Source organism: Stenella coeruleoalba (genome assembly GCF_951394435.1).
Source record: "Stenella coeruleoalba genome assembly, chromosome: 20".
In the NCBI taxonomy this organism is placed as follows: Eukaryota; Metazoa; Chordata; class Mammalia; order Artiodactyla; family Delphinidae; genus Stenella; species Stenella coeruleoalba.
In genome coordinates, this window is record NC_137166.1 from 45077361 (window position 1) to 45102197 (window position 24837).

The following is a 24837-nucleotide window of genomic DNA, read 5'->3' on the forward strand; positions in this document are numbered from 1 at the left end:
GCATTGGGTCTTCGTTGCTTCACGTGGGGTTTCTCTAGTTGCGGCGAGCAGGGGCTAATCTTGGTTGCGGTGTGTGGGCTTCTCGTTGCGGTGGCTTCTCTTGTTGCAGAGCATGGGCTCTAGGCACGTGGACTTCAGTAGTTGTGGCACACGGACTTAGTAGTTGTGTCTCACGGGCTCTAGAGCGCAGGCTCAGTAGTTGTGGCGCACAGGCTTAGTTGCTCCGCAGCATGTGGGATCTTCCTGGACCAGAGCTCGAACCTGTGTCGCCTGCATTGGCAGGCGGATTCTTAACCACTGTGCCACCAGGGAAGCCCTCATATAGCACTCTTATATGTATTTTATTGTATCTTTACCTAAGTATTTCATTTTGGGTGGTGCTAATGTAAATGATAATTGTGCTTTTTTTGTTTGTTCTTTTGGTGCTTTGGGTCTTTGTTGCTGCATGCAGGCTTTCTCTAGTTGTGGTGAGCGGGGGCTACTCTTCATTTTGGTGCATGGGCTTCTCGTGGCAGTGGCTTCTCTTGTTGGGGAGCACGGGCTCTAGGCATGCGGGCTTCAGTAGTTGTGACACACAGGCTCAGTAGTTGTGGCTCATGAGCTCTAGAGTACAATCTCGGTAGTTGTGGCACACGGGCTTAGTTGCTCCGCGGCATGTGGGATCTTCCCGGACCGGGTGTCGAACCAGTGTCCCCTGCATTGGCAGGAGGACCACTGCACCACCAGGGAAGTCCCGATAATTGTCTTTTTAATTTCAGATTCCACTTGTCAGTTGCTGGTATATAGGAAAGTGATTGACTTTTTTATATTAACTTTATATCCTGCAACCTTGCTATAATCACTTCCAGGAGGTCATTTTTTCCCCCCTCAATTCTTTAGTATTTTTGACATATGATCATGTCATCTGCAAACAAAGGCAGTTTTGCTTCTTCCTTCCTAATCTGTATTTTTAAAATTTCGTTTTCTTGTCTTATTACATTAGCTAGGACTGCCAATACAATGTTGAAAAGCAGTGGTGAGAAGGGACATCCTTGTCTTGTTCCTGATCTTAGTAGCAAAGCTTTGAGTTTCTCACTATTAAGTATGATGTTATGAAATTGACTTTTCTCTCATTTGTCCCCCTAAGCCAAACATTTGGAGGGTGGGGGTGTTGCATCTACTTCCCTTAGCCCAATCCTGACCATGTAATCGGTTTTAAAAACATGTCAATGAATGAGTAAATAAATGACTCTAGTGGTACAACGAACAGCTAAACAGAACTTACTTGCAATATTTTCTGGGCAGATGTCAAATCAGAGTTAGATAGGCAGTGGAGGGTAGTGATTGTCAATAGAGTTTGGAGCCATGGGCTGGTGTTCAAATCTGTAGTTGTGAGGTTTAAATAAATTGGAATTTTAAAGTGTCTGGAAAACAGGCACATGTGTGAGAGTTATCTACTGCTGTTAGGTGTTATGTGGTAGTTTTGACTGTGAAGAATAGTTGAGTCTTAGCTTCAGGTGTGTAGAGAGACAAGCTCAGTTCCAGGGGAGATGAAGTTCAACTCATGAGCCTGAGAACAAGTGATTTCAGCCAAAAATGGCTGCTTGGCACTGATGTGGAATTGTAAATCCAGCCCTGATCAACATGTTTGCTTAGTACAGGTATGATCAGAGTTGGAATTTTTGGAGTTGTGTTCTTTGTGGGAGAAGTTGGGAGAAAGACACAGCCTGGCTGAATCTCCTGAGAACAGTGAGTCACTTTCCCAGATGCCCTGTCGTTCCAGTCTTAGGGAGCACTGCCATACACCCTGTGCAGCATGGGGCAGGGCAGTGGGTAAGGGCTCTGCACTGTATTCAGTCCTTGATAAAGTGTGACCTTGGGCAAGTGACATAGCCTTTCCAAGCTTCGGTGTCCGTCTCTGCAAAACAACGAGAAAAACAAGATACTACATCTCAAGCCTATTAGTGAACTTTGAACTAGTAAAGCACCTTGCACAGTTTCTGACACGTAGTAAGTACACATTAAATGTTAGCCGCAATACTGTTATTATAATTGTAATTGTTACTATCATGCCTTAAATTGCTGTGGAACATGGCTGGTCTGCTATTCCACAAATATCTCCTATGCAGGCCACTCTGTAGCAAACCAGAGTGTCGTAGTCTTGGTGAACCCGCAAGAAGATAATAGTTATTTATTTCATTAACCTGAATAGAAATAAAGATTCATGTATTCATTCAACAAATATATATATACACACACACACACATATGTATGTATGTGTGTGTGTGTGTGTGTATATATATATATGCCTTCTACTCCACGCCAAGCACTGTTGTAAGGTTGTAAGCCCCAAGTACACAGTGGACAAGACAGGCCCAGTCCCTGCCCTCCTGGAGTGCAAGGTCCAGTGGGGGAGACAGACTAGAAATAAACAGTGTATATCGGAGGTGATTGGTAGTGCTAAACTAAACTGAAGCAGGATACTGAGATGTGAGCGGTGGTAGGAGGGCTACCTTGGCTAGTGGGGTCAGGAAGATGTCATTTGATCTGAGACTTGAAGGATAAAAAGGTGCCAGCCATGCAAAGAGGTGAAGAAAGAAGGTGCCTGGCAGAGAGAACAGCAAGTGCAAAGGCCCTGAGGTGGGAATGAGCTTGGCAAGTTGTAGGAAAAGAAAGGAGGCTGTCCTGGCTTCAGTTAGGTGAACAAGGGTGAGAATGTGTGGGAGGGATTTGTGGGCCCTGAGTTTCCTCCCTGAAGCCTGTGCTTTCTTCCATCCCTGGGAGTGTTTAAAGAGAAGGGCTGTGGAGGGCTGACTTCAGCACCTAGAAGGAGGCATGCGGGGACCAGAGGCCTGGCCCCTGCCTCACTCTTACCGACGTTCTCAAAGCCCTAACCCGGGGATTTCAGGCCATGAGGAAGAGACCCTTTGCCCCACGGCTGAGTTCTCCGACTTCCCAGCCAAGAATGCGGTTTGCATTTTTTTTTTGTCTCAAAGGTGGCCTAGCCGTGCTGTTGTGCACAGCGAAGTCTCAGTGCTCTGTGCCGGAAGCCCACTTTCTTCTTCCGCAAAGGAGGACAGCTGAAAGCTAGCTGCCCTGGAGAAGTGCCAGGAAGCAACCTGGCCACACCGAGCCTGCTTCTTGGGGATGTGGGGGATTCTTCGTACTGAAGGTGAGGAAGGTATTAAAGCCCCAGATCTTGGTGGGAGAGACCAGAGCAGCAGGGAGGAGCCTAGACTCTGGGATTCCACTCTGGCTTCACCACCTACCAGCTGTGTGACCTTTGGGCAAGGAGCTCACCTGTGCCTTGCCTTAGCTTTCTCATCTGTAGAATAGGGAAAATAGCTCCTATGCTTAGAAACGTGCACACAGGAAGTGCTGGCTATCATTATCATTACCTTCCGATTTGAAACCACAGTGAGATAAGTTCCTCTTCCTTCTAGTTTCTTGTGCACAGTTAAGACGCTTGGATTTACTCCTGTTTCTCCACATAGGCCTAGTTCTTGCCCAGGAGCTTGGCGTCTGGCAGACAGCCAGGCTCTGGGTGCCAAAAGCGCCGCTGCTTCTGGGGGACAGGTTATTCAATGCCAGGAAGCTGAGAGTTGATAGGGTGTTTGTCACCAGGGGTCAGGGGTTGTGTGGCGCCTCTACAGGGTGACTGCTCCTACCTGCCAGGGAGAAAAGACTGCTTCCTCCAGGGCAGCGCTTCTGTGCTTCTCAACCCTGAGACTGAATTGTTATTGAATTGGGAGGGTGGAGCTGGACTATTAAAACCTAACCCGCCCCCCGCAAAAAAAAACTTCCCCAGGCCTTCCCCCGCCCCCCACCATGTGAAGGGCCTGAGGCTCAAGCAGGGAGAATCTTTTCAGTGCTCCCTAAGGTGCCACCAGGATTTCCAATCACTGAATGTACCTGGGAATCTTGTTAAAATGCAGATTCTGATTCAGCAGGTCTGGGGAGGGGCGAGTGTCTGCATTTCTAAGGCGCTCCCAGGTGTTATTGATGCCGCTGCTCCCTGGACCACAACTCTGAGGTTCAAGAGTCTAGAAGTTGGCGTCACAGCCTGCAGAATCTCAGACCCCCACACGGAATCCCAGTCTGCATTTTTACCGACTCCCCTGGTGATTCAACCTTCTTTACAGTTTGAGAGCCTAGACCCAGGGTTGCTCAGCTTCGACACTGTCGACCGTTGAGGGCAGATCATTCTTTGTTGTGGGGCTGTCCTGTGCATCGTGGAACAGTTAGCAGCATCCCTGGCCACTACCCATGAGACGCCAGTAGCAGCCCCCCACCGCCAGCCATGATATTCAAAAATGCAACTGTCCCTGGGGTAGGGGTGGCGAAATTGCCCTCAGAAGCAAACCAGTGGCCTAAAGCCCTCAAGCTTAGCCATGCCTGGGAATCTCTGGGCCAGGTGGGCACACAGGTGTGTGTCCAGGCCCCGCAGCAGAGGTCATGGCTGCTTTAGTTCTGGGTGGGGTCAGAATTCGTACGAAGAATAAACACACAAACCTCCAAGCAAGCCAAATAATTATAAGTGGACCATAATTACTGCTGTCTCACAGCTGGTCAGCAGGAGCCAAGAACCCTACCCCAACTCTAGGCGACTGTGCCCTTTGCCACCAGCAGGCCAGTGGGCTCCTTTGAGAGAATCTGCTTTTTTAAAAAATATGTAGCTGGTGGGTAATCACAGCATCTTAGAGGCCGGGTGGAAATCTCTGCCCTCGCAGTGGGTGTGAATGTGCTTAACTGGGCCACTCTTAACTACAGTAGCAAACACTTATGTAGCTCTTAGCACCAGGCCCTACTCTAAGTGTTTTTTTTTTTTTTTTGCGTTACGCGGGCCTCTCACTGTCGTGGCCTCTCCCGCTGCGGAGCACAGGCTCCGGACGCGCAGGCTCAGCGGCCATGGCTCACGGGCCCAGCCGCTCCGCGGCACGTGGGATCTTCCCGGACCGGGGCACGAACCCGTGTCCCCTACATCGGCAGGCGGACTCCCAACCACTGCGCCACCAGGGAAGCCCCCTAAGTGTTTTTAAATCCCCACAACAACCCATGACATTGGTACCATTATTATCCCCTTTTTCCAGATGAGGAACTAAGACACAGAGAGGGGAGATAACTTGTCTGAGGTCCCACAGCTGGTAAGTGGCAAAGTTGGGATTTGTACCCAGGCCATCTGGTTTCAGAGTCCTTGCTCTTAAGCACCCTGTGGACATATCGGGAGGTTGGACAGGACTGAGATTGCTCACTGCTTGATCTCTCTGGGGATGTGAGAAAGGCCCTGCCAGTGCAGCAAGGAGCAGTCCCACTTCCAGGCCTTCAGGGAAGAAACGGCTCCCCACGTCCCCAGAACAAAGGCCGTGGAGTACACCTGAAAGTAGCACAACATTGTTAATCAACTATACTCCAATATAAAATAAAAATTAAAAAAAAAGAAAATTAATAGGAAAAAGTCAGGCAAGATTATTCATTAAAAAAGAGAGAAGGCTTAAAGAAAATTAAAAAGCAAAAAAGAACACAAGTATAGATGCTGCAGAGATTAAACATATATTGTGAATAACTTTATGCCAATCAAGCTCAGAATTCACAGGAAACAGATCCACTCCTAGAGAGAGAAAACTTACCCAAAATTACTCTGTAGAAATAACAAACTGAACAGTACTAAAATAATTAACAAAAATTAATTAGACACTGATGGTTGTACAACATTGTGAATGTGGTTAATGCCACTGAATTGTATGTTTAAAAGTCATTACATTGCAAATTATATGTTATATATATTTTACTACAATTTAAAAAAATAAAACCCTCAGTCTAGAAGACAACAACAACAACAACAAAGGCCGTGGAGAAAACTTAAGGGCAGGGCTGGGGAGAGAGCATTGTCACTGGCCAGTCATCTTCATCCTGGAAAGCCCTAGCCTGGCTGCTGGGCCCCACCTGCACCTGAGTTCAGTGGGCTCATTACTGAGAAGGGGGAACAGCGCAGAGCAGCAGTTACCAGGCGGTGTGCAGCTGCCGAGCTGTATCCTGCCCTCGGAATTGACCAGGGCTCCCTGGCACTGTGATGCCCTGTAGCAGAGATGACAGTCCACCGTGATTTCTTGGAATTAGAGACCGATTTCTCTTAGGGGGCTTGCTGGAAACAGGGTGGAGATTTGGGACGTTTGGAATTTGGGTGTGAGGCTGCAGAGGCTTTCAGCTAATGGCTTTGGAGTCACACTGTAGGCACTAGGCTCTTTGTTTTTATTTATTTTTATTTTATTATTATTTTTTTTTAATTATTTTTTTGCGGTACGCGGGCCTCTCACTGCTGTGGCCTCTCCCGTTGCGGAGCACAGGCTCCGGACGCGCAGGCTCAGCGGCCATGGCTCACGTGCCCAGCCGTTCCGCGGCACGTGGGATCTTCCCGGACCAGGGGCACGAACCCATGTCCCCTGCATCGGCAGGCGGACTCTCAACCACTGCACCACCAGGGAAGCCCTATTTTTAAAATATTTCTTTATTTCCTTATTTCTTTGGCTGTGCCACGTCTTAGTTGCAGCTTCAGCCTCTATGGAGCCACATTTGTTCATCCTAAAACAAGGATTATGCTAGTCCCTACTTCATAATGATGCTGTGAGCATTCGGTGAGCCAGAACCTGTGAGGCAGTTAGCACAGGGCCTGGTGCTCATAGCCCCACAAGCATTAGCTATCATGATTTAATTATCAATCAAGAATGGGCCTGAGGCCTAGCAACCAGGGGAGGAGAAAACCTTGCACAGAACAATGTTATGAATGTGCCGGTTTTAGAAAACTCCACTTTGGTCAGCCAGCTTCCCTTTAGGCACAAGAGACAGTGACATGAGGCTCTGTCTGGTTGTGTCAGGGACTCTTTTCCTCCTTTGAGAGGAGAGTTGGCCTCTTGGGGCTGAATAACTTGAGCTAAAAGGGGACGTGAGGAAGCCGGGGAGTGGAGGTGCACCAGGGCCTCAGGCCCGAGTTCCACTCCGGTTCCCTTATGTGCTGGCTGCGTGGGCAGTTATGCAGGGCGAGGGTGAGCGTGGGGATTGGCCAGCCTGGATTCCAGCTCCTAGCTGCATGACTTTAGGCAAATTCCTCAATGTCAGTGTTCAGTCGGCACAGAGCTTGGTCAGCGCTGGCTGTTCTGGGGGCAGCAGGGTAGTGAGGAGGTTAGGAGGGTGGGCCCCTGGGTTAGTCACCTGGATTCAACCCCGGCTGTGTCACATCCACACTGGGGGACCTTGAGCAAGTGACTTAATCCCTTCTGAACCTCAGTTTCCTCATCTGTGAACTGAGGGTGATACTGCTTTACATGGGGCCATGTGAGGATCATGCGTTTTTCTATATAAAGTCCTTAAAGCAGTACGTAGCGCAGGGGAAGTCTTTAGTGCACATTGGCTATTATTATTATTATTATTAAAAACCCATCCTGGAAGACAATGTAAGTGAAAAGTATGAACCATGGATCTATTCCAGGGGGACAGAGCCCGAATGAGGGAGTTTGGGAGAGATCTCAGTCTCCAGAGGGGTTGTTTACAGCTAGCATTGGAGCTTTTGTGTTTCTAGAATGTAAGTGAAAGAATGTGCAAAGGAAAGGGGAGCGGGGTAGGAGCTGCTGACTAGCAATGATGTCCTATTGCCGTAGGGACAGGTTTCCCAAAGTCAGATCATTCCACTAGATAATTTGAGGTGGTGGTATGAATAAACACCTTACACATTTTAATAGCTGTACTTTTATTTTCATGTGTAACAGGAAAAGAATTTCAATAGCTCGTCAAGCCCAGTATCCCATGGCTGTTTCTGCTTTGGGTGAGGCTAACGATGGTATGCAAGCCAAAATAAAAGTGAGTGCAGTTAAAGAAAAATGCAAAGTAAGTCATATTACAGGTGGTCTGAGGATATGGCAAAAATGGTGTCAGTGCGTACAGATTCTTTTAACCTTGTTTTTCAGCCTTGGAAAGCCTGAGCCTCCCTCGGGAGGCTGCTGAGCTTTTAGACCCCCTTTGCCTCTCTTCTCCTTGGCTGTCTCATGCCACTGAAGGAGGGGTTGTAGCTGCCTCAGCGTAGGGCAGCAGCCCTGGTGACTGTAGTTCCCTCCGTCAGAGGCAGCAGGACGGGTGCTGAAATGTACCAGGTGTCTGCAGCTGGCACCTGCTCTCTCTGCCATGGGATGTGGAAGCTGTGGTATGGCCTCGAGCAGCTTATTGTGATAATGGTAATGATCTTTAACCGACATCGACTGAGCGCCAACAAGCACTCATACTAAGCACTTTACACGCATGATGGCGTTGAAACCCCGCTCTGTGAGGTGATATGTCAGTGAGGACACGTGGGGCTGCAAGAAACAAGATGCCTGGTGAATCTTGGCTGAGCGGTAGAGACGAGTGATTCTCTCATTGCAAAGTGTGGTTGGCTCCACAGTGGGTACAGAGGTTCAGTGACACCTCCGAGAACTGGGTGCTTTCTCTCCTTCTGTTTCACAGCCCTCTGTGTACATGTGTTTCATCCTGATGTTGCATGGTCATGGGGTGGCCACCCCAGCCCTATGATCACATCCTTATGCACAGTATCCCAAGTAGGGAGAAGAGGCAGGGGGAAAGGCTTTCTCTTCTTGTGCCTTTCCTCTCTAAAGGGAATATGTGCCCATAGACACCCCTAACCCCAGCAGACGTCTCTGTCTCTCATTGGTTGTAAAGGAGTCACTGGCTGCCCCTAGCTGCAAGGGAGGCTGGGAGAGTGGATGCCTGTATGGTGGGAGGAAGCACAAGAAGTGGGAGTTGGGAATGGCCATAAGCTATACCACCAACTGTCTGCTGCGGGTGTGTTCTCTTACTACCCCCTCGGAGGATGAGAAAAACCAAGGATCAGAGAGGTGAGAAGATGACTTGCTTGCCCAGGATCTCATAGAGCTTGTGGTGGCAGAGCAGGATTTGAACCCACGTCTTTCCTTCTGCGGAGCCTGCGGTCTTAACCTCTGTACGGTACTGCCTTGCCGGCAGGGGACACCCAGATGGTTGTAATGCAGGGTGTTGAGTGGTGAACCCCAGGTGCTGGGAGAACTCAGAGGAAAGAGAAATTCTGCTTGGGTATGGTCAGGGAGAGCGAGCTGTAGAGAAGAGAGAAGAGTGTGTAGAGAATCATGGCCAGTGATTGGGCTGGCCTTTGAAAGGTGCATTGGGGTTCTGCCAGGTGCATAGGGATAATGGCATGAGGAGGGTGGGCCCCAGGCAGAGGGTACAGCATAAACAAAAGTGGGGGGATGGGACAGTGCATGCTGGGTGGGTTAATCAAGGCTCTTTTGATTGTGAGATGAATTTGTCTTCTGTCACTGGGAAGTCTGGAGGGCGGAGCTTCACACCTAGCGTGATAAGGGGGCTCTGTCGCTTTTCCTTGCTCTGCTTGGCTTCACTGTACAGACTGTCTGGGTTCAGGTGAAAATTCTCCTGCTTTATCAACCCAGTGAAAAGAGGCTTTCTTGTCCTCAGGTTCTTTAAATCTGCTCTGACAAAAATACCATAGACTAGGTAACTTACAAACAATAGAAATTTCTTTTTTCACAATTCTAGAGCCTGCGAAGTCCAAGGTCAAGGCGCTGCAGATTCGGTGTCTGGTGAGGATCCACCTCCTGGTTCACAGATGACCATCTTTTTGCCATGTCCTCACATGGAAGAAGGGGCAAGCGAACTCCCTGGGACCTCCTTTATAAGGATGCTAATCCCATTCATGAGGGCTGTGCCCTCCAGGCCTAATTACTTCCCAACGGCCCCACCTCTGAATACCATCACATTGGAGATTAGGTTTCAACATATGAATTTGGTGGTGGGGGGGCACAGAACATGCAGTTTGTAGCAGTAGGTCATGTGCCTATCTCTGAAGGTGGTGTCTAAAGCAGGGTTGAAGGATGAGCAGTGCGCCACAGCCTTGCCAGGATAGAGGAGTGTGACCTTCAGCCGCCGTACTCAGTTTCCTCATCTGAAAAATGGGACTAATATAATTATCGCTACCTCATACGTAGGGTCTGCGGTAGATTCCACATAGAGAGTGTTCACCAGTGCAGGTAGGAAGTGTTCTGTGGAACCTAGAGCAGTGGCCTCCCAAGTGTAAGGCCCTGAATGCTACCTTGCCGGGACCCGGCGTTGTCATTTAAACCTTGCTTGCTTGCATACGACTATCAGCTCTGGCATGTAAGAGCTGTGCAACCCTGAGCAGATGACTTTGCCTCTCTGTACCTCAATTTCCACATCTGTACCAGGGAGAAAAATGCTTAGGACACTGCCAGGCACATGGTAGACATCAGTAATTTTTTTTTTTTCTTTTTTTTGGTCTTTTGGTTTGGCCACACTGCGCGGCATGTGGGATCTTAGTTCCCCAATCAGGGATCAAACCCACTCCCCCTGCAGTGGAAGCACAGAGTCTTAACCACTGGACTGCCAGGGAAGTCCCAGTAAATATTTTTTTTTTGATGAGTACATGAATAGAAGAGCTGAGTCAGAAGATACATGCAGGTTGTTAAACCTTTTTGGATCCGCATTGCCAAGAGGTCCTGCAGAAAGGCATTACTCCATCATAGAAGCTGAGATGACCCATTTCCCTACTCCTTAGTCAACACTAGGTCTTACCTTCTAGGAAAAAATTCATTGTTATTTTGGTCAGTAAAGAAACCAGCTTAATATTGTGGACACATAAGAACGTATCTGTATATTTCAGACCTGCAAACTGAAACATGTAAAGGTGAGATGACGTAATGTCTGGGATTTACTTTTCTAAAAAAATATTTATTTGTTTGTTTGTTTATTTGTTTAGCTGCGACACACGGAATCTTCGTTGCCGCGTGCGAGATCTTTGTTGCAGCATGTGGAATCTTTTAGTTGCTTCATGTGGGCTTTTAGTTGTGGCATGCATGCGGGGTCCAGTTCCACGACTGGGGATGGAACCCAGGCCCCCTGCATTGGCAGTGAGGAGTCTTAACCACTGGACCACCAGGGAAGTCCCTAGGGTTTACTTTAAAGTACTTCAGGCGGAAGAAGAAGGGAAGAAAAGGAATGGATAGGGAGTAGATGAAGCTAATAGGGCAGACTTTTTGATAACTACTGAATCTTCATTTGAGTACATTGGGAGTTCATTGTACCTTTCTCTCTCTACTTTTTTAGAATGTTGACAAAATTGAGAAAACCAGCACCCCCAACACACACACACACACACACACACACACACACACACACACACACACACACACAGAAAGCCTGAAGATTGGACAGTTGAGAAACATTACTGAGCCCCCGCTGTACACAGGCATTGAGAAGTACCCCGGGGCCCAGGTGGGTGTTGGAAAAATGACAGCCTTATAGCCCTCTGTTACCCCAGCCTTTCTCTGCATGGATCCCCTTTGAGGGGAGATCCTTTTGGCTCAGCACCTGGAAGGATAGTAGCTCTCAGACCCCAAGGCGCAACTTCTCATCTCCTTCCCTGATCCAGGCATTCAGGGACCTTTTCCTGAAATGGAGGTTTTCCCTTCCTAGCCTGGAGGGAAGACAAACTCTCTAGTGATTACCTCCTGGGAAAACCCCTCTTGGTTGTGCATCTGGTTTTGACTTGGGGTAAAGGGAGTCAGGAGCTGCTTTTCTCCAAAGATCTATGTGATGTTGGCAAAAACATAACTGGCTGATCCTCCACAGTGACTAAATATTGACTCTAGCCCTACTAAGCCTCTGAACATGCAAGAGCAGTCCTTGCCCATCCCTGTCAAATAGCTGTGGTCCCTAGCCCTTTCTCCAGATTCACATGTAAATAGGTGGTAGGCTGTGAGTTTTCCAGGCTGTTCTCTATCCCATTGCGAGGTGAAGTTAGGGTGGGGCTTTCACAACCCATCTGGCACTGGGTGGGGTCTCAGTCAGTGGAGGGTGATCCACCCAGTAACTGACCCCTGGTCCCCTCCAGAAAGGTCATCTTTTAAGAATGTTACTTAGGCAGCTCAGCAGAGACCCACGTGTGCAAGTGGTCAGCTGTAGCTTCCGGCTGTCTCACTTCTGCTGAATTTCAGCAATTTCTTATTTCCTTTGGGAAACAAAATGAGTCTGGAGAGAAGTATGAATAATCATGATGACAAACTTGGCAATAGGGACGTTGGGAACCTTGCCCTGAAGCTCATAGTCGGTGTCATTGTTACCAGGTTCTTGAGCAGTTGGACCAGGGGAAAGAGGGCACCTGGGGCCAGATGGCCTGGGTTCAAATCCCAGCACCACCACTTAACGGCCACGTGACCTCGGGAAAGTCGCTTAACCTCTCTGCCTCAGTTTCCTCATCTATAAAATGATAATAGTACCTGCCTTATAGGACTGTAAAGGTTAAATTAAATACTCTGTAAAATGTTTAAAATGGCATCTTCTAAAGTAGTTGCTCAGTTAATAGTGGTGGTGGCGATTATTGTATCCTACTGTTACGGTCATGCAGAGTTAGGATTGAGAACCACTGGTCTGTAATAGTGGTTCAGATGGAAACAGAAGTTGGAGGATCAGCAGAGGGGAGCATTCTTCCTTCCCGAGTCTGTAGTTTGGGGAAATAGACTTAATTTCGCCATTTAAAAATATTTTTCATTTGATGTTTAAAATCTAGAAAAGAACAGGTGAAAGACTTAAAGGGGAAAAATCTCTTCACTTCTCTGTACATGTACCACACACACCAGAAAAAAAAGACCAGGAGGAAATGAGCTAACGTCTTTACAGTGGTCGTTATTTGGTGGGGAGATTATGCATAACTTCATAGTCTTCTTTGCACATTTATTTTCCAAGTTTTTTGTATGTATATGTAAGCATATACCACTTTCATAAGCAAGAAGAATATTTAAAAAGGTAAGGAATCATGTGAGCTCTGGCTTTTGGGGAAGTTGGGTGGAATTCTCCCAGAATGGAGCTGTCTGTTTAATGTTTTTTTGTTTGTTTGTTTTGCGGTATGCGGGCCTCTCACTGTTGTGGCCTCTCCTGTTGCGGAGCACAGGCTCTGGACGCGCAGGCCCAGCGGCCATGGCCCACATGCCCAGCTGCTCCGCGGCATGTGGGATCCTCCCGGACCGGCGCACGAACCCGTGTCCCCTGCATCGGCAGGCGGACTCTCAACCACTGCGCCACCAGGGAAGCCCCTGTTTAATGTTTGAGAAGCTTGTGTTCTAGCCTTCCTTGACGAGATGTCCTCCAGCCCTAGAAAATTTCTACTCAGAAAATTCTTGATATCAAAGCTAGTTCCTCAACATCCATCCCTCCAGCTGCCCAGCCTTGCTGTAGGTATTCACGCTGTCTCCCATTCTTCTCTTGAGATTAAAGAACTCCAGTTTTTTTGTGGCTCTGACCTTGAGGAGCAGGCTTATTTTTTAAACAGGCCTGACAGTAGTAAGTACCTCATGCATGAGGTGTCGTGCATCTCAGCTCACTACCCTGTGGATACAGGTGCTTGCCTGTTAGCTGAAGTTATGAATAGCTATAAAATTGGAAACAAAGCAGTTGATTTATTTATTCGCTGAACATTGAATTGGTACCTAGTTGAAGACTAGGTACCAGTGAGCAAGGCAGACACAGTCTGCCCCATCACAGAGGGGGAGGACGCAAGAAACACTTGGCTACACTGCTAAGCCCCAGGTTCGGAACATTCAGAAGAAGGATAAGACTTTTTGAGCCATAGAACAGAGGCTTCCCAGAGGCTCTCCAAGTAAGTAAAGTTTAAGTAACATATTCCGGATGCAAATGGAAAAAATGGACTTGGTGTACATCTCTAGATAAGCTCGCTTCCGAATGTTTCCAGCTGTGGGCAGGGATCTCCAGATGGGCGTTGCTATGGAAGCATCTTCCAGTTCTCACTTCCTGACTGAGTTTATTTCCGACTTTCCTGTGCCCATGCCAGTTCCCAGCTGTAGATACAGACGTGGCAGGGTCCAGTCTTCCTGCTGCCTCATAGCTGTGCGGACAACGGATGTGGCTGGAAGCCAGCCAGGAGCCTCCTCCCGACTGAGTTAGTTGTGGAACCTGCCATGTCGTGGTTTCACTGGCATCCGGGCTCTTTCCTTTGTCCTCTCGTGGGACTGTGCCAGCATGTTCCAGCTTGTGTTTTGAAACTTTAGACGCCAGCTTGTATTTGATGGAGAAATGAGCTCATGAGGGCTTCCTCCGCCACCAGCTACAGGAGAAGTTGAGTCAAATCTCTTTCATTCAGATCCCCCACTGAGGCCAGATTTGCCACCCTCCTGACAGAAACTGGGCTGGCTGTTTGTTCTTTGGGACTGTTTGTGAATAAAGGACTTGATGACCTAAACAAAGGAATAGCAAACAAGATGGGGGAGGGCTGTAGCTAATTGCTTTCTGGGCTTGAGACCTTTCAGCTACCCTTCAATGCTTTAGAGTAATCATTGCTAACCTGTTGAGAATTTACAATGTGCTAGGTATTCTTTAAATCATTTGTAATCCTCTTAACCCAGTGAAGTGTTTATTATTATTATCCCCATTTTACAGCTGGGTAAACTGTGGCAAGAGACAAGTTATGTTGTTGACCAAATTGCTGTATTGCTCTCTTAGAGCTCCTTAAGGCCTGCCATTTTAGCAGCTTAGGCAAAACAGGAGGATTTAACTAGAGGGTGCTGGGATGGCCCAGAGAACCAAAGCAAGACCTCAGGAAGGACTGCGTACCAGTTACTTGGTTACAAGTAACAGAAACACCATCTCAAATGGGCATAAACCCTAGGGGAAAGGATTGACTCTCAACCAGAAAGCCCAGAGGTGGGGCAAGCTTCTGGGCTGGTTGGCCAGAGCTCAGGGCCATCACTAGTGACCCACTTTCTTTCTGTCCTTCCATTCTACCCTCTGCTGTCCGCGTCATCCTCAAACCTGGCTCCCTTGGAAGTAGCAGACTGGCTGCCAGCACTGGTCCAGACTTTTGTCTTCTCATCCTTGGCCTGAGAGATAGAGAGGGTGTCTTGTCCTTCAGCCATAGTGCAAAGCTTCAGAGCTCCTATCTTGTTGGACTAGCACAGGTTATGTGACCCTCCCTGAACCAATCCCTGTGGCAAAGGGGTGGGGCATACTACCAGGCTGGTTGCTCCCACCCAAAACCACTCATGGGGAAGGGTGGCATGGGTGCTGGGAAGCAGCCGACCTGTGGATTGGAACCAGAACACAAATGCCACGAGCAGGATTCTCTTCCTTGTTACTGCCCTGATTCCTTGTCTGCCTTATTCATTCTTTCATATCCATAGTCTCTCTTTCTGCCTTTCCCTCTGCTGTGTGACGACCACCCACAGACTAAGCTGTACACCTTGCAGTACAGGCTCAAAGAGCCCAAAACAACCCAAGGAGAGGAAACTGTCTCCCTTTGGACTCATTAACCAGGGCCAGGGAAGGGGTTCTTGAGACAGGCCAGTTGAGGTCAGGTGCTCTTTCTGGGCCAATCAGCTGTGGGCAGGGTTGGGGTCATTGTTCCCTCTCTCCAACCCCGCCCCCCCGCCCCCCTGCCCCGTACCTACTGTATCCTTTTCCCAGGACCTCTGGGCTGGGAGTCATTTAAGCAGGACCCCTGAGGATACCAGTTGGGCTGCACTTCCTGACTGACTGTAGTGACACTAAAACCTCATTTTATTCCCAAGCCCCTGGAGGATGAAGGGTGTCCCTTGTGTTTTCCACATTCCCAGAGCAGTTCTCTGCGGAAAGGCCAACTCTTCAACACAGCCCGGCAGGCCAAGCTTGCTACGGCCCCCGCTGGCTGCCGGCCGCTGGTCCCCAGCCTCATCCCGCAGCGCACTCATGGCCCTCCAGCCACCTGGCCATGCTTTCGGTTCCTTCAACGCATGGCATTTGTTCCCTAGCCCTGGAGTCCTTCCTCTTCTCCCCTGTCTTGCTCCCCACACCCCACCCCCATTATGGCCTACCCGTGCCACTCCTCTTTTAGGTCTCCCCTGAGACATCTCTTCAGGGGGCCTGCCCTGACCGCACACCCCACTCTTCTGCCCTGAACTACTCAGCTTGCATATTCAGGGCCTTTCATCCTCTCGGTGATGTCAGCTCCATAAAGGCAGCGATCAGATCTGTTTGGTTACAGGTGTAACCCCTTCCGTCAAAGATATGCCTTACTAAGTTTTGCTGAGGGAATGAATGAGGCCATAATAGTAACATAATTAACAGTAGCTGGCTTTTGAGTGGCTGCTTCCTAATAGGCTCTGTACTAAGCTCTTTTACCTACAAAACCTTTAAATGGTTACTCCCATTTAACAAAATGTAATGATGATGACAGTCATTGATTGAGCCCTGTCAGCCATTGTCCCAAGTCCCTTACCTGTGTCATCTCATTGAATCCTGACAACAGCGCCCTGAGGCCAGTATTGCCATCATCCCAACTTCACAGTCAGGAAATGGTGCACAGTGACCTTGCCCTGATCACTCAGCTAGGAAGTGGCAAAGCTGGGATGCCAGCCCAGACTGTGTACCCGCTATCCAGTCTCCCTGCACTGATGGTGACACAGTCCTAGAGAGCTCTAGTCACTTGACCAAGACCACACAGGTAGGAGGTGGTAAGAGCCCACCGTTTACCCATCAGCCATTCTTGGTGGGATCGAGTCACACACCAGCGTGCTGTGTATATGTGTAAGGGAAAGACACACTTCTCCTGTGTGTGCCCTTGACTCACACACTATTGCAGCACTACTTCATTTCTGACACCAAAGGGGTGGGGTTTCCACATCAAGCGACTAAGTCGATTCTGACACTCTCTATAGCATCAGACCCCACAGGCTACGGGCTCAGTCCTACAAGGTGTCCCCTCACCCCCAATCTCCTCACCTGTGCTTCTGACCCACCACCTGTACATCGGAGGTTCCCACAGCCGCCTCCTTTGGGTTCAGTTCATTTGCTTCAGCGGCTAGCCACAGAACTCAGGAAGACATTCACTTACTAGATTGCGGGTTTGTTAAAAAGGACGTAATTCAGGAACAGCCAGGAGAAGGTGCACAGGGCGAGTTATGGGAAGGGGCATGGAGCTTCCGGGCCCTCTCGAGGGTGCCACTCTCCCTGCACCTCCATGGGTCTGCCAGCACGGAAGCTCTCCCAACCTCATCCTTTCAGGTTTTTTCTGGAGGCTTCATTACAGAGACATGATTGATTGTGGCAATTGAACTCAATCTCCAGTCCCTCTCCCGTCCTCGCAGGTCGAGGGATGGGGCTGAAAGTTCCAACCCACTAATCCAGGTTGGTCCTCCGGGCAGCCAGGCACCACCCCGCATGCCCCTATCCTTAGGTTACCCTAGGGGCCTTTCCATTAATCAACCCCTTCACAAACTCTGGTGTGGTTGAAAGGGGCTTGTTCTGAATTAACAGGACACTCCTTTCACCTTTATCACTCTGAAGCTATTTTAGGAATTTAGGACAAAAGACCAAATAATGCAAAACAAAAGATTCCCTTTGCTCTTATCACTTAGGAAATTACCAGGGTTTTAGGAGCTCTGTGCCAGAAACAAAGGCCAACAATATTTCTTACTATAAATCACAATACCACAATATGTATTTCTGTACATTCTATGTGTGTATTCTATATATATTCAACATGGTGTATAATAGTAGAAATGCCAGTTAAAGTCATGCTGAGATAATAGTTTTCACTTCTCCGAAGGGCAGGAGCAACAGGTGAGATGCTGGCAGTGGTGTGGGGAAGCAGGAAGGCTTGTCCAGTGCTGGGGGTGAAAGCAGGACCGTCACTTTGGAGGGACTCGGGCAATGTCAGCACGGCCTTTGCACAACCCTCCCTTTGCCCCAGCACTCCCACTTTGAGGGATTTTTTTTTTTTTTTTTTTTTTGCGGTACGTGGGCCTCTCACTGTTGTGGCCTCTCCCGTTGCGGAGCCTGTGCAGGCTCAGCGGCCATGGCTCACGGGCCCAGCCGCTCCGTGGCATGTGGGATCTTCCTGGACCGGGGCACGAACCCGTGTCCCCTGCATCGGCAGGCGGACTCTCAACCACTGCGCCACCAGGGAAGCCCACTTTGAGGAATTTTTGCCTACAGATATTCCTGAGTGTGAGACGTGATGTGTGTCCAAGGTAGTTCATGACAGTACCGCTTGGCAGAGCAGAAGCTGGGAACTGTCCTACATGTCCAGCACTACGAGGGGACTGGATGAATCAGTGAGGCTCATCTGTACAGTGGAGCACTGTGCAGCTTTGCAGGGGGGTGGGGTCCTGATCGGAGCACCTTCTGTGTCTGTGGTTCACTGCCAAGTATGAAAAAGGGAAGGAAAAGGAACACCTTTTACAAGTAATCCTCAGTTGGGAAAGGCATATTGGAACGTGGGGGAAGAGTGTAGGTTTTATGAAGATTCCAATCCCAGGCAGCCCTAGAGCACGCATCACTATCAAACTAGATACCTTAGGTTTCCATAGCAGGGGCTGTGTTCTTGGCTCTGTGCATGTGTGTATATTATACAGACAGACAGACAGACAGCCATATCCAAGATTATGTGTATGTATGGCTATGTATGTACATATAATTTCACTACTCTATTCAGGTCTCGGCCTTCCTGAGCACCCCGTCTAGAACGGTCCCTGCTCTATTTTCCTTCATAGCCCTTGTCACCTTCTGCTGTCATACGTTTGTTTGCTTCCTGCGCCATCCTCCTGAGCTCTGAGGGCAGCGATCATGGTTTCATTCCTTGCTATATCTCAGCATTTAGAGCAGTGTCTGGCCCATAGTGGTTGCTTAGTAAGTATGTGCTGAATGAATGTGAACGAGCCTATAGTGAAAATTACCCCCATGGTAGATGCGGACCTGAGGCCCCCAGAGGCCTTGCCCTTCTTGCATGGAACAAGCTATGGACCCACTGCTCTTCTGACTGGGGGAAGAGGCAAGAAGTTGCCCTAGACTGCTGTGAAAGACATGGATGCAGGCCGGGGTCTCTTCAGGGGGGCAGGGGGACACTGCCTGTGAAGCACTGAAAAACGTGCCTTTACTGTTCTCATTTGATGCCCACTTCCCCGACTCTTTGGGGCCCGTCTCTCCTCTCTGGCTTGCATGATGCTTGTTCCGGGCAGCGATGCCATGGAGAATAGGTAGAGGGAGAGAGAAACTTCCGACCTGATGGCCTCTCTCCTCTGGAGGACCCTTCACTTCAGCCCTATGCTTGATATTATCAGAGTCCTGTTTGGCCAAGGGGTGTCGTCAGACTTACTATTTCTTCATTGTTTCAGTTATAACAGTTTTGCTGACATCTTTTAGGGCTCCCTCTGTGCCAGGCATTTTTCCAGTCCCTTGATCCCTGTTACCTCATTTAACCCTCCCAACAGGCCTGTTCAGGGGTGGAAATTACCCTCCCCCCCCCTTTACTGGTAAGCAGGCTTGGACTCAGAAAGGTCTAGTAATGAGTAATGGGTCACCCAGCTGCTGAGAGCCAGAGCTGGGATTTGATGCTGGCTCTCGCTGACCACCATGAAGGCATTCTCACAGCCACGTGGCCTACTGCTTCCCCGTCTGCTTTTGGGATTCTCCCAGTGGCCAGTGGAAGAGGGTCTGATTTCCTACAGTGTGATATGGATTGTTAATCATGTTGCAAAGCCCTGCTGGCCAGCATGAGGCCTTGATGGGCTGGAGGAAGTGGGTGGAGGGCCTTCTGCTTGTTTATTTCTCATAGACATTTGCCACACAAATGACCAAACTTCTGTTTCTCTTCGAGATTGGTTTCCACGTTGGGCAGGGGAGCGGGTTAGATAGCATCCAGAGGAACCCTGTTACCACCCAATCAGATCTGTCCCTCCTCTCCTGGGAACCCTCCATGGCTCCCTGTTACCCAGAGTAAGAGCCAAAGTCCTCACCGTCCCCAACCAGACCCCACGCGATCTGCCTCCATTACCTCCCACTCCTCTCCTCACTTGCTCTGCTCCTTACATGGCACCAGGGTATGTGCCTGCCCCAGGACCCTTGCACTGGCTCTTCCTGCTACTAGGAAGGCTCTTCTCTCATACTCACGTGGTTCACTCCCTTACATCCTTCAAACCTTTGTTCATACATTGTCTTCTCAGGGAGGTCCCTATCTCCCTTCTCTGTTTTTCTCTATAGCACTTACCTAACATGTTATATCTTTTAGTTATTTTGTTTATTGTTCAGCTTCCCTACTAGAATTATCAGCTCCAGTGTCCTGTTCACCTGAATCCCTGGTGCCTAGCACAGTGCCTGGCACCAAATAGACACTCAGTAGACATTTCTTGAAAGAATGAATCGTTGGATCCTGTCATTATGGTGCTGGGTCGGGGGGCAGGTAGGAGATGGGAAGGGGGGTTGGTTTTGCTCATCAGGCCTCAGTGAGACTCTCCCATGTGCCAGGCTGCAGCTCTGGGTTCCAGACACCAAGGTGAATAAGCCCTGGTTCTGCAGGCAAATTTAAGCCGTGGAGGAAGGGTGCATCTGCTGAGGAGAGCCCAGATCCTGTGCCCATGGCCTGGCTGCAAGAAAGGCAGTAAGAGTCAGTTCCCAGCCTTCATAATATTTTACCTTGAGAGGCAGGCCCGTCCTCCTGCAAAGGATCATAGGTAAGAAATTCCCAAATCATAGGAAAGATTACGGGCTGCCAAAATGTTTTAATTCTTTAAACTTTTTATTAAACTGTAATATACATCCAGAAAAGACAAGGGCACATATTAAAAGTGTATGTAGCTAGAAGAACTTTAACAAACGACACACTCATGTAACCAGCTCTAAAAGCAATATTTCCAGGCCCCAGAAGTCCCTTTCCTACTCTCTCCGAGTCACTCCTACCTTCCAAGCAAAACCACTTTGAACTTTGTGTAAATGCAGTCATACTTTATATAGATGCTCCTTTGTGTCTGGCCTTTCTGTTCAACATTACATCTGTGAGATGTCCATGTCGTTGCATGTAGTTAGCTTTCATGTCTACTCATTACTGTCTACAGTCACCTGGAGACCTGACTGGCAGATCTGGAGAATAGCTAGGGCAAAATGTGCAAGGGCCCTGGGGTAGGAATAAGCTTAGAAGGCAAAAAAGGCCAGTGTGATGGGAGCATTTGGGTGAGGGATAAAGTAGAAGGGGACGAGCTCCTAGAGGTGTTGAAGAATTTTAAGCAGGAAGGCGATCTGATATGATCCCTGTTTTATTTGATCCCTCTGTGTGTAGAGAGTAGAAGCTAGGAAGGCAAGAGTGGACTCAGGGAGACCAGTGGGGGATGTCATGGAGTTGTCCAGGTGAAAGATGGTGCTGGCAGCTTGGCCTACAAAGAAGGAGAAAGGAAATGGATTCAGGATCTATTTTGGAGGTAGTGGCAGCAGGACTTGCTCATAGACCTGTCATGGAGGATAAGGGAAGGAGAAACATAAAGGATTCCGTTGTGTGTCTGCATCGCACTTTGTTGGCCCTTGCCTGCTGATGATCACTCAGGTCATCTCCCATTCACCCTGCTCACAGAGGCCTCTCCGGCCAGCACTCATATGCACACATCCTTGATGAGCTGAGTCTCGAAGGATCAAGGGCAAGTGCATTCCAGGTAGTGGGAACCATTAGAACTAAGCCTGGGGCCTCCCCCACACCTGGCTCAGCTCGTGCCAGAGTGTAGGCTGCAGAACGGTAGCACACGGCCTCAATCCACCACCTGAATCGTGTGGACCCGCTGCTGATTTTGAGACGTTTTTTCATGCTCTCCCATCCCGCACCTTCCCCGAGTTGCTTTCTCCTCTGGCCACGTCCAGTCCCCTCCCCGCTGCAGGTTAGTCCAGAGCTCCAGCCAGCGTTGCTGCAGCAGGTGTGTTCAGTTGGCGTTGCTGCCATGCTCGGGGGCCCTGCCTCTCTGCACTGGCTCAGCTTTGTCGTCCTGTTGCGTGAGCCACAGTGGGGCTTAAAAACAGTGGCCGGTGAGGCCTTTGGTTCTGGGCCGGCCCTGGAGGCTGACGGACCTGTAGGAAGTGAACAAGAAGACCTCTTGTTTGTCTGAGCTGGATTCTTGCGTGTTCTTCATCCCCCCGTTCCCTCCTGTTTCTCATCCCTGGCCTTGTTCTTGAGAATACAGGGCCTACGGGCAGCAGCTGCTCCTGCCGGCCTCCCTTGCCCTTTCTCAGAGGCTTTGGGCGTTTGGGGGCTCTAGGCCCACTCAGCTCATGAGGCAGCTCAGCCAGCAGGAGTTTAAAACAGCGTGACCTGCGAGCACATGAGGAGAGAGCGCCCTGCTTCTGTTTTTGCCATTGGTTCCCTTGGGTCACTGAAGACCGGCTCCCACCCTGGCTTGGGTTTCTCTCTTGTGCTGTTGGGAGGTGCCAGCCAGGCTGACTTGTCAAAATTAATATCTCTGGCAGTTTGCTTTCTGCCTGCCCAAGGGTTGTAGAATTGGACGCATTGTGGCTATCGTGAGCAGGTGAAATTTGACGTTTGAGCTTGCAGTAGGTCAAAAAAACAGGGGATGGGGGGACAACCTTGAAGGAGAAAATATAGGGCATTAATGAGCTCAACTGAGTATTCTCCCAAGTTGCCGGAGGACATGTGACTCATCGCAACCTTTTTAGAAGACAGCCTAAAAAAGAAATCTTGTTTATTTTTGAATGAGCAGTCCATGCACGTGGTAAAGCAGTCAGATGACACAAAAAACCATGTACAGTGAAAATTAAGTCTCCCTCCCCTGTCCACTGTCACCCAGTTACCCTCCCGTGAGGACACCCATTTCGTCTGTATTCTTCCAGAGATACTCAGTACCGAAACAAGCGCATATTATACATACAGTTCTATCCTTTGATCTTGGAAGCCATTCTCTAACGTAGCTATGTAATACTCCATCAGTAGCCTTTGATGCAGAACCACCACGCCTGAGAACCTACCCTACAGAAAAAAATGGCCCCAGTACAAAAGGTTATTTACCACAGCATTCTTTGCAGTGGCCAAACAAAAAACAAAGTGAAACCCTGGAAGTAAAATGAATGCCCATTTTTCAGGGAATGATTGGTAACATATGGTACCTCCACACTATGGAATATCAGCTGCTGAAGAGAGTGGGTAAGAGCACTACCAGTTGATTTGGAGGCGTTTCTGCGATGCAGCCGAGGGAAAGCAAGATTCCAAGAAGTCAATGTGATGTGGTCCTGATTATGTAAAATGCAGTGGCGAAAGTCTGTCAGTTGTGCTGGAGTGGTGGGTATAGTACTCATGCTCTTCTGCATCACACGGCCCAGCACTCTGTCTGGGAGACTTTGCAGTGTCCTCAGTTGTGGTCAAAACAAACTTCACATGTTGGACAACACTAGAGGCCCCCTTGGGAGGGTATCTGGCCCACAGGTGGAGAGCCCATGACGTCGGTGTTGGGAAAGGCTCCCCTGGACCTCTGTCAGCCTAGGAGGGGCTAATGTGGTGCGTAGTGAGAAGTCGCTTCTAACTGACTGTGACAGGCTATTTTGACCTACTTCCCAGGCATTTGGTGGAATGAAATAAGGACAGAGTTTGGTCAGCTGTGTGAAGCGTGCAGCGCCACCAAGTCTGCCCCTTGTGAGAATAAGGCAGAGGAATTACAGAAACGCTGAAGTCGAGGCATCAGGTCAGGTCCCGATGAAGCTGCACAGGGCAGGCGGCACCCACAGCCCACCACACAGAGCCACCCAGTGGGGTGCTTCTCACATCCCGCTCCTAAAACGGACGAGCCCTATTGCCGGGGAGAGTGGACCTGGAAGGAAGGTGTTGGGTGGACACACACCCACAGGACCACTGCGTCTCGCCACTCCTGGGGCTCTGTTTGCGCTGTGGTCTGTCATCGTGGTGGCCCTGGAGTTGTTCTCTGTGAAGCTCGGCTTCCCTTCCCCTTTCCTGCTCCTAGGCCCCGGATAAGGATGCATTCCTCCAGGGTTCTGGCGTTCCCCTCGGTATGGATGTGGCTGTCAGTGGGGTAGGGGCTCATGACCCCTTTGAGTCATAACTTGTCTCCTGCTGGGCTTCACTTGCAGTAACTGTTCTCAGACTGAGGCTTCTCCCCTCGGCTAGACCACGTTTATTCACAGTGCTTTCTCCCCACTCTTGACCATGTTCCTTACCCTGTCACCACCACCGAAAAGAAAGAACACTTCCTATCTCTGGAGCAGCATCTCTTCCTCTGTTTCCTCTCCTACTGGTCATTCATCAGAAGTGAGAGCTCAGTTCTCACTGGCTAATCTATTTCTCTGCCCCCCTCAGAGAAGGAAGGACCTGGTTGTTAGTGACCCCAAGGCTTTATCTTGCCTCTGTGTGTGTGTGTGTGTGTGTGTATGTATGTATGAATATTCTCAGGTTTCTGGTTTGGGTAGTTGATGGTGTCTAGTGGACCTCTATCTACCCGTGGATGGGAGAGAAACAGGTACAATTAAGGATATTACATGGAGAGAGAGAGAGAATATATGTGTGTGTGTGTGTGTGTGTGTGTGTGCGCGTGCACACACACACACACATGGAGAGAGAGAATTCATATCTTTATTGAAAATACAAAAATATGCCCTACAGAAAATTAGGCAGTGACTGGTCATTTATTGAAATTCATTTAACAGGCATTTGCTGATCTGCCCTTATTGTGCTGTGTACAATTTGAATCTGGCAGAAAACCACTTTGGGAAAACTCATAAGACCGTGTGAAGATCACTCTCGAATCTCCCTTTTCTGCCTCACCCCCAACGGCCAGTCCATCAGCAAGGCTTGTTTGTCCTTGACCTGAAACAGATCTTCACCAGCCTCCTCCTTTCCATTCTGTTGCCCTCCCCCCCCCCCCCGCTCCCAGCCACCACCATCTCTCCTTGGGTGTCACAGCAGCCACTTCACTGATCTCCCTGCTTCTTTTCAAGCCCGACAGTCTCTGTGCAACAGCCAGAAGGGTCTTTCAAAAATGTCAG

At 49.2% G+C, this 24837-nt stretch overlaps 1 protein-coding gene across 7 annotated transcripts in view; it reads left to right on the forward strand.

Moving 5' to 3' along the window:
* Positions 1-24837, forward strand: part of SIPA1L3 (signal induced proliferation associated 1 like 3) — a 236409-nt gene that overhangs the window by 60741 nt on the left and 150831 nt on the right. Inside the window, exon 1 of one of the 7 annotated variants that reach the window (XM_079907729.1) lies at positions 7845-7857. The exons of the other annotated variants lie outside the window; for them this stretch is intronic. The gene's annotated coding sequence lies outside the window, so the exon portion shown is untranslated. Of the gene's footprint in view, positions 1-7844; positions 7858-24837 lie in introns of those variants that run through there. 7 annotated transcript variants of the gene reach the window in all.